Source organism: Zingiber officinale, chromosome 5B (genome assembly GCF_018446385.1).
Source record: "Zingiber officinale cultivar Zhangliang chromosome 5B, Zo_v1.1, whole genome shotgun sequence".
NCBI classification, from domain to species: domain Eukaryota; kingdom Viridiplantae; phylum Streptophyta; class Magnoliopsida; order Zingiberales; family Zingiberaceae; genus Zingiber; species Zingiber officinale.
In genome coordinates this window covers 35,131,203-35,144,331 of record NC_055995.1, presented here as the reverse complement: position 1 = coordinate 35,144,331, position 13,129 = coordinate 35,131,203, and positions in this window count along the sequence as shown.

The window sequence follows — 13,129 nt, the reverse complement described above, 5'->3', positions numbered from 1 at the left end:
AGCACCTCCGACACTAAGGTAAGCAAATGAGACTTAATTTTAAATAAATTATACAATATTAAAATGCAAGAAGGTGAATCGGCGAGCTAGTTACATGCTCACATTCAAGATCTTTTGAACGACCTCCACACGATTGGACAAAAAGTGAAAAATCACGATGTCATTAGGTATGCATTAAACACTTTTTTGTGGAATACATTGTGGGCATCAATGGTAGATGCCTATAAGGTATCTAAGGACGTTTCCTTAATTAGACTAGACAAGCTATTTTTAGAATTTGAATTGCATGAACAGACTAATGCAATCTTGGTCGAAAAAGGTATTGCATTGGTTGTAGGTACAAGCAAGACCAACGAGTCTAGGAACAAGCGCCGAACCAAACCCGAGTTTAAAAATGAATTGGACTCAGAAGACGATGATGAATCACGGCTGAGCTTGGCAACCTACTACAAAAATTATAAGAAAAAGAAAGGCTTCACAAAATGTGAGATCAAGAAGGTAATCCAGTCAAAGACGATGCAACCAAGTCCAACCATAAATGCCAAGTCTAAAGTCACCTACTACGGTTGCAACAAGAAGGGACATATCAAGGCAAATTATCCCAACCTAAAGGAAGCAAAAAAACAATGGAAGAAGAAGGCTCTACAAGCAATGTGAGATGAATCTTCATTGGAAGACTCTGACGAAGATTTTGAACAGACGATTTTCCTCGCACTTTCCGCCCGAGAATAAGCCATCAAATCTGAGTCTGAGATAGAATTGGAAGCTAAGTTTGAGTGAAGACATGAATCCATATCCGATTCAGAATGTTCCCAATCCACTATAAGCATCTCTTTGATTAGATCACATAATTTAATTTCGTACTTGTCTAGAAAACTAGCTAAATCCAACCTCCAGGTCAAGTCACTCCAGGGGGGGATGAATAGCTCATTGCGCTTTGGTTGTTCACAAAGTACACTCACAATGCTAATGCTAGGATTTACTTGGTATCCACCTCAAGAAAAGGTGACTAATCCAAGGACCTACACACGACACTCACTTCACTAATAAAAACACTCCTTCTTGATAACTTCTGGAGGTGGAGAAACCTTGTACAACACTCACACATACAATAACTCAACATAAGAAGAAAAATACAATGAATACAAATGAAAAACCCACCTTCTTGCTTACTTGTCACTTGTTGTTGCCTCTTGAACCTTGGAAGTGCACCAGCACTTGTCCCCAAGAGCCTTCAAGAACTGGCTGTGAGCAGTGGAGAAATCGCATGAAGAATCAGGGAGAATTGCACGTGAAAGCTGCTGAGAAAAATGCTAGCAAACGACTATATACTGTGCACTCCTTTGACTCCCAATCGATTGGGCTTTGTCCCAATCGATTGCCATGTCACATCCCAGTTATCGCAGCCGTCCATCGCCAACATCCCGCGCAACGGTCGAATCCCAATCGATCGGTTGATCGATTAAGGAGGCTTGAATCGATCGATTGATCGATTCAGAGTACCTCTATCCTAGCAGGAAGTTGCCTGAATCGATCGACTGATCGATTCAGGCTTTCTCGTGATCGTATGAGAAAACCAGCTGCCAATCGATCGACCGATCGATTTGCGATGTCCAATCGATCGATTGATCTATTGGAAAGCTCTCTGTGCTCACAGCACTTGCTCCCAATCGATCGACCGATCGATTGGGCTGCTGCTTGTCGCAACACTCTCCCAATCGATCGACTAATCGATTGGGCTTGGGTCAATCGATCAGCCGATCGATTGCCCCAACCTTGACTTGCCTAAACTCAAGTCCAAGGTTTCCAAACCCAACATCCGGTCAACTGTGACCTATTGGGACTCCTTCTGCCTATCATCTGGTCAACCTTGACCTGCTGGGATTTCTTCACCAAGTGTCTGGTCAATCTTTTGACCCACTTGGACTTTTCTCCTTGTGCTAAGTGTCCAATCAACCTTGACCCACTTGGACTTACCGTCTCATGCCAAGTGTCTTGTCGTCTATGACCCACTTAGACTTCCACCAGATGTCCGATCACCTTTGACCCATCTGGATTTCCTCGTGCAAAGTATCAGGTCAATCCTTTGACCTACTTGGGCTTCCCAACATCAGGTGTCTGGTCAACCTTGACCCACCTGGATCTCCACGTGCCTAGCTTCACTCACCAAGTCTCTCCATCCGCCTGACTTCACTCACCAGGACATTCACCTAGCTTCACTCACTAGGTCTTTTCTTTTGTCTAGCTTCACTCACTAGGGCTTTTAATCTGTCTAGCTTCACTCACCAAGACTTTTACCTAGCTTCACTCACTAGGGTTTTCATCTGGCTTCACTCACCAGGACTTTCCCATTGTCTGGCTTCACTCACCAGGACTTTCACCTAGCTTCACTCACTAGGATTTTTACCACTGCCCGACCTCACTCACCGAGACTTTCCCACTGTCTGGCTTCACTCACCAGGACTTTCACCTAGCTTCACTCACTAGGGTTTTCACCACTGCCAGGCTTCACTCACTGGGACTTTCCTGTTAGAGTGTATAATAAAAGCCTAGCTTTTGAAAATATTTATTTTTGAAATAAAAGAATCACATTGGTCAAATGTGTATATTTATTTGTTAAATATAGTTGTTCAATTAATTTATAAAATAGATAACATGGTGTGTGGTGTCACACACAGAAGATCATGTTATCAGCTCTTTATAAATTATAAACAGTTGCTCACGACTAAGATGGAAAGGAACAAACCATTGGTATAGTCGTAGTGTAATTAGGTATTAATTTATCTTGACTAATAAATTACACTAGTACACTCTAAGTGTATTGAGTAGGATCATTTTAGTTAAGTTCTTTTTATACTGACTTAATAAAAGAACTAGACCTTAGTTATTATGGAAGTGTGTACTCTTAATCCTAATATAATAACAAGCATATATATTTAGTATCTATTTCTTTAACTTATCAAAGGGTGAGATTTAGCTTGATAAATCAATAGGCCCGATAAGTTGGGAAATGATATTACTTATAGTGTGTGTTGTTGATTATAAAAGGAAACTGTGTCCTAGTAATCTAGGTTGAGAATGCCCCCAAGAGGAGCTCATAAGGATTGTCATGTTAAACCCTGCAGGTGGACTTAGTCCGACATGACAATGAGGCTGAGTGGTACTACTCTTGGACTTAGATATTAATTAAGTGAGTTGTCAGTAACTTACTTAATTAGTGGACATTCGTTATCTTAAACACAGGGAGACTAACACACTCATGATAAGAAGGAGCCCATAAATGTAATTTGGGATTGGTGCGGTAGTGCAACAATAACTCTCTAGTGGAATGAGTTATTGTTGATAACTTGAGTTGTGTGTTCGAGGCGAACACGGGATACTCAAGCTCATCGGAAGGCCAAAATTAATTTCTCCTCTAGGTCCCTGTCGTAGTCTCATTAAAGTCTCAAGTCCACCCAAATAAAAGCCCTTCTTGGTGTCTAAGAAAGGAGGTCGGCCCATTGCTTGGTGACCAAGCAATGGCCGGCCACCATCTCCTTAAGAGGGCCAGCCCTCTTGCTTGGTGACCAAGCAAGTAGGGGCCGACCATAATAAATTCAAATAGGAGGGGTGTTTTGAATTTTTAAAATCTTCTCTTTATAGAAAACTATAAGTTTTAAAAGAGAGTTTTTAATTTTAAAAACTTTCCTTATTTGAATTAGGCCACGTGGTTTAATAGAGAGTTTTAAAAGTTTTAAAACTTTCCTTTTTTAACCATCCTCATGGTTTAAGAAAAAAGGAAGAGAAGTTTTAAAATTAAAATTTTCTATTCATGTTAAAAAAGGAATTTTTTTGAAGAGAAGTTTTAAATTTTAAAACATGATTTTAATTTATAAAATTTTCTTTTTTTAATATCCATTTTTAGAAAGAGAGCTTGTAAAATTTTATAAGAGGTTTTCTTCTTTTATAAAATTTTATAAAAAAATATTTTTTCTTCCTCTTTAAGGGGCCGACCACCCTTGCTTGGTGCCCAAGCAAGGGGACGGCCAAATAAAAATAAAAAAAAAAAATCAAACCAATCAATGATTGGTGATTGATTCAATCAAGAGGAAAGAAAAGAAAAATAAAAAGGGAAAAGGAAAAACTAGAGGAAGATTTTAATTTTTGTAAAAATTCTTCCCTTATTTGCCTTGGGCAAGTAATATAAAAGAAGGGGTGAGGAGACCTCATGGAATAACAATTCTTATTCTCTTGCTTGGTGATCCTCAAGTGGCCGACCCCTCTCTCCCTCTCTTTTCCCTTTGCTGTCTTTTGCTCCTTGGTGGTGTTGGTGGCTGAATTCTAGAGGAGGAGGAAGAAGTCTTTGGGTGGTGTTCATCTTGGAGGATCATCGCCCACACGACGTTCAAGGCGAGGCGAGGAATAAGGTAGAAGATCTTGAGGTCATTAACTTGCAAAGAAAAGGTATAACTAGTAATTTTCTTCCGCATCATGCTAGTTATTTTTCTTTGTTAGAATTCTAAACACAAGAGGCATTAAATTCTAGTTTTTCATATTTGTTATTCGAATTTGTATTTTTGTTTTTTCGAATTTGTGATTCGATTGTTCCTTTTGGTTAAACCTAGAGTTATATAAGAAAATTAAATATTAGCTTTCCTTAAAAGGCTTTGTTTAGGAAGTGGTGGTTGCTCTCATATCCAGGAAGGCCTTGTGCCTGCCATGTTTAACCTAGAAGCCAATTTTGGAAATTAATATTTAATTGAATTTATAACGTAGGTGGATTTGGATCAATAGTGTTAAGTTCCGCTTGCGATCCAAGTCTAAACCATTAAGAACAGATAAGTTAAATTTGGAATCAATAATATTAAGTTCTGTTTGTTGGAGTGTATACTAAAAGCCTAGCTTTTATAAACATTTATTTTTGAAATAAAAGAATCACATTGGTCAATATTTACATTTATTTGTTAAATGTAATTGTTCAATTAATTTATATAGTAGATAACATGGAGTGTGGTGTCACACTCAGAAGATCGTGTTGTCGGTTCTCTATAAATTATAAATAGTTGCTCATGACTAAGATGGATAGGAACAAACCATCAGAATAGTCGTAGTGTAATTAAGTATTAGTTTATCTTGATTAATAAATTACACTGATACACTCTAAGTGTATTGAGTAGGACCATTTAGGTAAGTTCTTTTTGTACTGACTTAATAAAAAAACTAGACCTTAGTTATTATGGAAGTGTGTGCTCTTAATCCTAATATAATAACAAGCACATATATTTAATATTTATTTCTTTGACTTATCAAAGGGTGAGGTTTAGCTCAATAAATCAATATGCCCGATAAGTTGAGAAATGATATTACGTATAGTGGTGTTGTTGATTATAGAAGGAATCTGTGTCCTAGTTATCTAGGTTGAGAATGTCCCCAAGAGGAGCTCATAAGGATTGCCATGTTAAACCCTACAGGTGGACTTAGTCCAACATGATAATGAAGTTGAGTGGTACTACTCTTGGAGCTAGATACTAATTAAGTGAGTTGTCAGTAACTTACTTAATCAGTGGACATTCGTAATCTTAAACACAGGGAGACTAACACACTCATGATAAGAAGGAGCCCATAATGTAATTTGGGATTGGTGCGGTAGTGCGATAATAACTCTCTAGTGGAATGAGTTATTATCGATGAACTTGAGTTGTGTGTTCGGGGCGAGCACGGGATACTCAAGTTTATCGGAAGGTCAAAATCAATTTCTCCTCTAGGTCCCTGTCGTAGCCTCATTATAGCCTCAAGTCCATCAAGAAGTGGGTCGGTCCAATGCTTGGTGACCAAGCAAGGGCTGGCCACATCCTCTTTATAGGGGTCGGCCCTATTGCTTGGTGACCAAGCTTGTAGGGGCCGGCCAAGATTAATTCAAATAGGAGGGTTATTTTGAATTTTTAAAATCTTCTCTTTGTAGAAAACTATAAGTTTTAAAAGAGAGTTTTTAATTTTAAAAACTTCCTTATTTGAATTTGGCCACATGCAATATAGAGTTTTAAAAGTTTTAAAACTTTCCTTTTTTAACCATCCTCATGGTTTAAGAAAAAAAAGAAAGATAAGTTTTAAAATTAAAATTTTCTATCATCATGTTAAAAAAGGAAATTTTATAAGAGAAGTTTTAAATTTTAAAATATGGTTTTAATTTTTAGAACTTTCCTTTTTTAACTCCTACTTTAGGAAAGAGAGCTTGTAAATTTTATAAGAAATTTTCTTCTTGTAAAATTTTAAAAAATATATATATTTCCTTATTTCTCTTGATGAGGTGGCCGGCCACCTTGCTTGGTGCCCAAGCAAGTGGCCGGCCATAATAAAATAAATAAAATCATCACAAAATTAAAATTGGTGATTGATTCAATCAAGAGGAAAGAAAAGGAAAAATAAAAGGGAAAAGGAAAAACTAGAGGATGATTTTAATTTTTGTAAAAAGTTTTTCCTTATTTGCCTTAGGCGAGTAATATAAAAGAAGGGGTGAGGAGGCTTCATGAGACACAACTCTTATTCTTTTGCTTGGAGATCTCAAGTGGTCGGCCCCTCTCTCCCTTCTCTTTTCCCTTTTGCTCTCTTCTCCTTGGTGGTGGTGGTGGCCGGATTTTAGAAGAAGAGGAGGAAGCTTTTGGGTGGTGTTCATCTTGGAGGATCGTCGCCCACACGACGTCTAAGGCGAGGCTAGGAATACGGCAGAAGATCTCGAGGTTATTAGCTTACAAAGAGAAGGTATAACTAGTAATTTTCTTCCGCATCATACTAGTTATTTTCTTTATAAGAATTCTAAATACAAGAGGCAATTAGATCTAGTTTATCGAATTTATTTTTCGATTTTGTGTTTCCTTCTTTTTCGAATTTGTGATTCAATTATTCTTTTTGGTTAACCTAGAGTTATTTAAGGAAATTAAATATTAGCTTTTCTTAAAAGGCTTTGACTAGGCGGTGGTGGTTGCTCCCATATCCAAGAAGGCCATGTGCCTCGCCATGCAGTCCTGGAAGCCAATTTTGGAAATTAATATTTAATGGAATTAATAACATAGGTGGATTTGAATCAATAGTGTTAAGTTCCGCTTGCAATTCAAATCTAAACCATTAAGAACAGATAAGTTAAATTTGGAATCAATGATGTTAAGTTCCGTCTGCTAATTTAACTTCTAAAGAACACAATAGATTATTTAAGGAAAGGTTTGACACTTGTACAAAAATTTTTGTACAGTGGAACCAGTACGTTTTCCTAGGACTAACCTACAACTGGTATCAGAGTCAGGGTTTGCCTCTGTGTGTTTAGAATTCAAATAGGTTATGCACATGTCATACATAATTTAGGCAGGATAATAGTAGGATGTGCTAACTCTTTGGTTGCATGCTCCAACTATTATGGCTTATTGATGTTGTGTGTGATTGGACCCTTGGACATGTCAAGGGCAATATTTTATGTGTGCATGATTGTATGTAACTAATACAACAGGAGATGTATTAGCCCTAGGATTTTAGAATTTTATTTTCGATTTAGATTACATGTACATTCCCTCGTGGAATATAGGATCGATATATGTAAAATTCTATTTTTGTCGCGGATCGGATTCTTTCGAGGCATGTTACTTATGGAGCACCAGAGGCACAGCGGAATAAGAAGCAAGATGGATGCGATGACTCAACCCATCAACTATATATGTCTATCTATATGCATCAACTATAATATACCTACCAATATGTGCATGAAGAGGAAATACATCATGCTAACTATGCTCTTTAGGCTAACAAACACTGAAGATATGTATAAGGTGCTAGTTTAGCAACAATTAGTTGATATGGAGAGATGCAAAATTTTGAAAACTAAATGAACACAAGAAGTATAAATATGACAAAACGATGAGAAACATGCTTCAGATGTTCAAGAAGGATTGAATCATTCATTTATTAGTACTAACAGCTATATGGAAAACTGATAACTTGAATACTAAAAAAGCAATCTTACTTGATCCTGATCACATAGTAAGAAGCTCCTCACAAAGTAAGAAGCTCTTGTAAGATTTTTCATTTTTTGTCGTGCCCTCTATTCATTTTCTTGGTTCATATGTTTGAATTTTTTTATATAAATATATTATATTTATATTATTTATTTCAAATTTCTATTTTAGTTTGCAAGATCAATTAAGAACCAGTATTACAATTAATCTCAATATAATGAAGTAAGAAGTGAATGGAGTGAAATTCATCTACTTGTATGTGGGTGCCTAAGGGTTGTACATATAGGTTGTGATATAAATTTTTGGATTGTATTTAGAGCTTTGTGGATACACTTTTGAGTGCAGTTTGTCAAACATGTTATTTGTTTGAGTGCAGTTAGTCAAACATGTCCTTTATGAATGCACTTTTGGATTGTGATAGATATTTATGAATATATTTATTCTATTTTGGAAGTAAAAAATATTTTGTTCAAAAATAATTATGTTGTAGTAAAATATAGTCAATTACTTCCACACTACAAATAAATGGTGGTGTAATATAATACAAATGACTTCGGCAAATTTAAATAGTGTTGATGTTAAAGAAAATATTTATTTTGTAACAGTTTAAATTTGTGAAGTCATTCATATAAATTACTTCATTAAATTAAAATTTCATTGCAATAAATATTATCAATTACTTCTACACTCAAATAAATGGTGTAGTAATACACTACAAATGACTTTGACAAATTTAAATAGTGATCAAGTTAAATCAAATATTTACTACACCATAATTAAACAAATTATGAAGTCGTATAAATAATTTACTTCATTAATTAATATAACTTATGAAGTCATATATGATCAACTACTTCGGTACTTTTACAGGACCGATGAAGTAAAAAGCTTTTTCACTTCATAAACGGTTCAATTTCAAACCGGTTTAGACCCAACAAAAACTTCACCACAAAGTGGCGAAGTAATAAACCGACCCTTTTACTTCATGTTCCTATACTTTGATAATTATTAGCTTATTACTTCGTTGAATATCTGAAGTCTATCACCGAAATTCACATTGTATGAAACTTGTTAAACTATGATATGTGTATATTGATGGATCTCTTGTATGAATATGTTTGTTTTTGTATGATTTCATTTTGGATATTTGGACTTGTATGAATGACTTGTTTCGATGAATTGTGTATATAGGATGTAGTGGATTGAATATGAATATGACTTGTTTGGATGAATTGTGTATATAGGATGTGTTGGATTGTGTAATTGTTGTGTAGGAAGTATTTGATTGTTTATTGTTGTTGTTTATATAAAAATATGTTTGAATATGATTTGTATACATAATAAAAAGCAAAAATGGGTAGGGTCTATGAAAAAAATTTGTATTTTGCGATGAATTTTGCGACAAAATTGTTCGTCGCAAATTTATCATAATTTTCACTGTGTATCATAATTTTGGGATGAAAACTATTTTCGTAGTACAATCTACGATGAAAATAGTTTTTCTCCCTGATTCTATGATGAAATGGATTTTTCTCATAGAATCTTCAATGTAAGCAGGTATCCGTTGTCGATTCTATGATGAACATCTAATTTCGTCGCAAATTCTGCGAAAAAAATATGTTTCATCGCAAATTTTATGACAAAAATTTATTTTTATCACAAAATTGATATTTTTTTACCACACAAATTTACAATGACTCTAGAGACGAAAAAAATGTTTGTCATAGATTTTTTGAATCTGTAATGAACCCTAGATTGTCGCAGATTTGCGATGAATCTGTATTTGTCCCAAATCTACTATGAATGTTTGTTCGTCACAAATTTGTAGCGAATATCCATTTTTGTCATAGATTTGGGATCATGAAATTTCTAGCAAATTTTTTTTTGTCACAAATTGGCAATGAATTTTGAGACGAATATTGCATTTCATCGTAGATTTGAGATCATAAAATTTCACGATAAATTCTTTTTCATCATAAATTTATAATAAATTTTGTGACAAAAAACTAATTCATCGTAAAATTTACAACAAATGTACATTATTTCATCATAAAATTTGATAATGACTTATTTGCAATGAAATTTTTTTTGTCATAGATTTAGTCACAAATTAATTTTGTTAGATCATTCTTTTTTTTTAATTTATTACAAAATTCATCATAAAATGACTATTTTTTTTAGTATCAGGAAAGGAGACTCCTTTTTTTTTGAAATGGGTTGTTGGAATTCAAAATCTCCCAGTGAGTTTGGCAGCACAACAAAGTGTAGTGGTTGGTTTGTTTTCAAGTTGGAGTATTAGTGTGGTTAAAGATACTCCAAAGGCATATCACTACCTCAATCAGAAAAGTAGAGTTCAACCCATTACGAAAGACATTTGGAAATTTTTGTTGCCTTTGGAGTACGCCTTTATTATGTAGCATATAGTAAAGGGCAAGTTATTTGATTCTATCAGGAAGCTAATTCAGAGGGACTGCTAGGATGATGTGGATAGAATGTTAACCGAATCATTATGGTTCAGACTGAGGGGTATGCTGAGATGACTTCTATGTTGACCAAGTCGTCAGAAGTTCTCTGGTCAACGCTACCTGCAGCTAACGACTAGGTTGCCCCGGTCCCTAATACCCCAATGCTTAAGGCAGATCCAATGAATATATAAGAACCAAAATAATAGTAGAATAATGAAATGAATGAAGGAGTATGATGACATACCCTAGCCCAGGGGCACCCTCTGGTGGATCGGTGAGTTGATCGGGACGCTGCTAGAGTTGTCCTGACCCGGAATAGTAGATGACTTTGAGCATGATGAAGAGCTAGATCTGACTGCATCTAGTAGAGCACGACTTAGATCCAGAAGACGACATGCATGCCAGGACCTATTAGTGACACGCAGGCCAAGATATGACATTAACACGCATGTCGAGATATGAGATTAGCACGCAGGCCGAGATATGACATCAGCATTTAGGTCGAGATATGACATCGGTATGCAGGTCGAAACACAACAACGGCGCGAAGGCTGGAACACAATAGCGAGGTGCACTACGGATGTAGCTCAAGGGAGGTTGGATTGCATCAATAGAGCATGACGACGTGGATCAGGGGTTGGATCTGCATCAGACCTAAGGACAAGGGCACTACACAATCAGAGATTGGATCTAGAGACAGGGCTGACGTAGCGGTGGTGACACTATGAGGTTGGCCAAGGCCGTGGGTCGAGGCCATGGTCACTGGGTTGTTCGCTGAAGGTGATGGCGAGAGGAGAGGGAAAGAGAGTTGTCGGTGAGTGGAACGTGGCGACCTCAACTCTAGAGAAGGTGTCAACGCTGGGCTGCTCGTTAGGACTGCCTGTGAGAGGAGATGTTGACGATAGGAGGAGAGGAGGTTGCTGTGTGTGGAGGCGTGCGTGAGTTGGCAGATGGAAAAGGCGGCGAGAGGGAGATGACTGTGGCTTCCACGTGGAGAAGAAGGAGGCGAGTGGTGGCCGACGTCAGAAGCAGCTGGCGGAGAAGACACCCAACCCCACTTGTATGATGAAATCCCCCTCACAGAGATGTGCATGCGACAGGCGGCGCTGGCCAGTCCAGTGAGTGGTGGAGGCAGCGGGAGTGCCCCCTCTCCCTATGCGTGCGATTTTGGCGACATCGGCGTGTGCTACCGACAAGAGGAGCTGTCAGTGATGGCGGCGGCATCCTCCCCACCCTCTGTGTGTGGCGGTAGACCAAAACACAAAGAAAGCAACCCCCCCCCCTCCCCGTAAATAGTGCCTCTTCTCCCCTCTTAAAGACATAAATAGTAAAATGACAAAAAATCCCTTCCCATTCTCCCTAATTACCTTAGGCCCCCTCAATATATCTGCATCACAAGCCTCTCCTTCAAGTCTAGTCGAAGGAGACGCAAGTCCGACTAACTAGACCAAGCCTAACATAAAGCAAAATCACTCCTAAATGCAGAGTCAAATTGCTAGGTTTGTCGTGTAACCTCAAACAAATAGCGACTAACAGCGAGTGCCTGGCAGAGTGATGAGAAAAATAATGCTAAGCGAGCGATAAGTCAAATGATTGTTGACCCATTGGCAAGCGGGGTACCGAGCTGATCAGGGAATGGAAAGCCGAGCAGGCAACCGAGCGAATGCTTAAGGGGCGATCGATCGAATAAAGGTGTGTCAAGTTGAGCAACCTAAGGAATGTTGAGTTGAGCGATGTAATAAATAATGTCAAGCGCATGCTAAGTAAGTGATCGGTCGAATGCCGAGGGAGACCGAGTGATATAGAGAAAATGGTCGAGCGATGTTGAGCAGAGCAATCGAGAAATTATACAAATGCCAAACAAGAAGTAAAAACAGGTGCCGACCGGGCAATAAATGTGGGGCAGAGCAATGAGTGAGACGCGAACAATGAGTGTCGGGCAGAGAGGCAAGTGAGGTGCAAGCGATGAGTGCCAAGCAGAGCGGCAAGTGAGACGCGAGCGGTGAGTGCCGGACAAAGCGGCGGGTGAGACACGAACGATGAGTGCCAGGCACAACGGCGAGTGAGGCACGAATGGTGAGTGCTGGGCAGAGCGGTGAGTGAGGCGCAAGTGATGAATGAGATGTATGTCGACCAGGCGATGAGTGTCAAATAGAGCGGCAAGTTAGACCAGTACCTAATCAGGGAGAGAGCCCACCAACTAGTCATTGGCCTTGAGAGCTCTGCTCGTTTATAACTCGCTCTCGGGCAAGAGTCTGAAATTCGATTAAATGACCGGATGGTACCCATCGGATGCCAAGCGAATAGAAGAATGTCAAGCATGCATATAAATGGAATAAAGCGAAAGATCGAGTAGTGCCGAGTGGGAGATCAAAGAAATGCCGACCGAGCACTCGGGAGAATGCCAAGCGGGTGGAAAGACGACGAGCAAGGGGTTCCGAGTATGCGATCGAGAAATTGTCGACCAACTTATAGTAAACCGCGACTGGGTGACCAAAAAATGTCTACCGAGTGATTGTCAAATGCGACCAGGTGACCGAAATTGTCAATGGGGTGATCGTAAAAGTTGACTGGGTGACCATAAAATGTAACCAGGCGACTGAAAAATGCCGACCAGACAATAGGGAGAATAACAAGCGAGTGGAAAGATAACGGACGAGGGGTCCGAGCACGCGACTGACAATA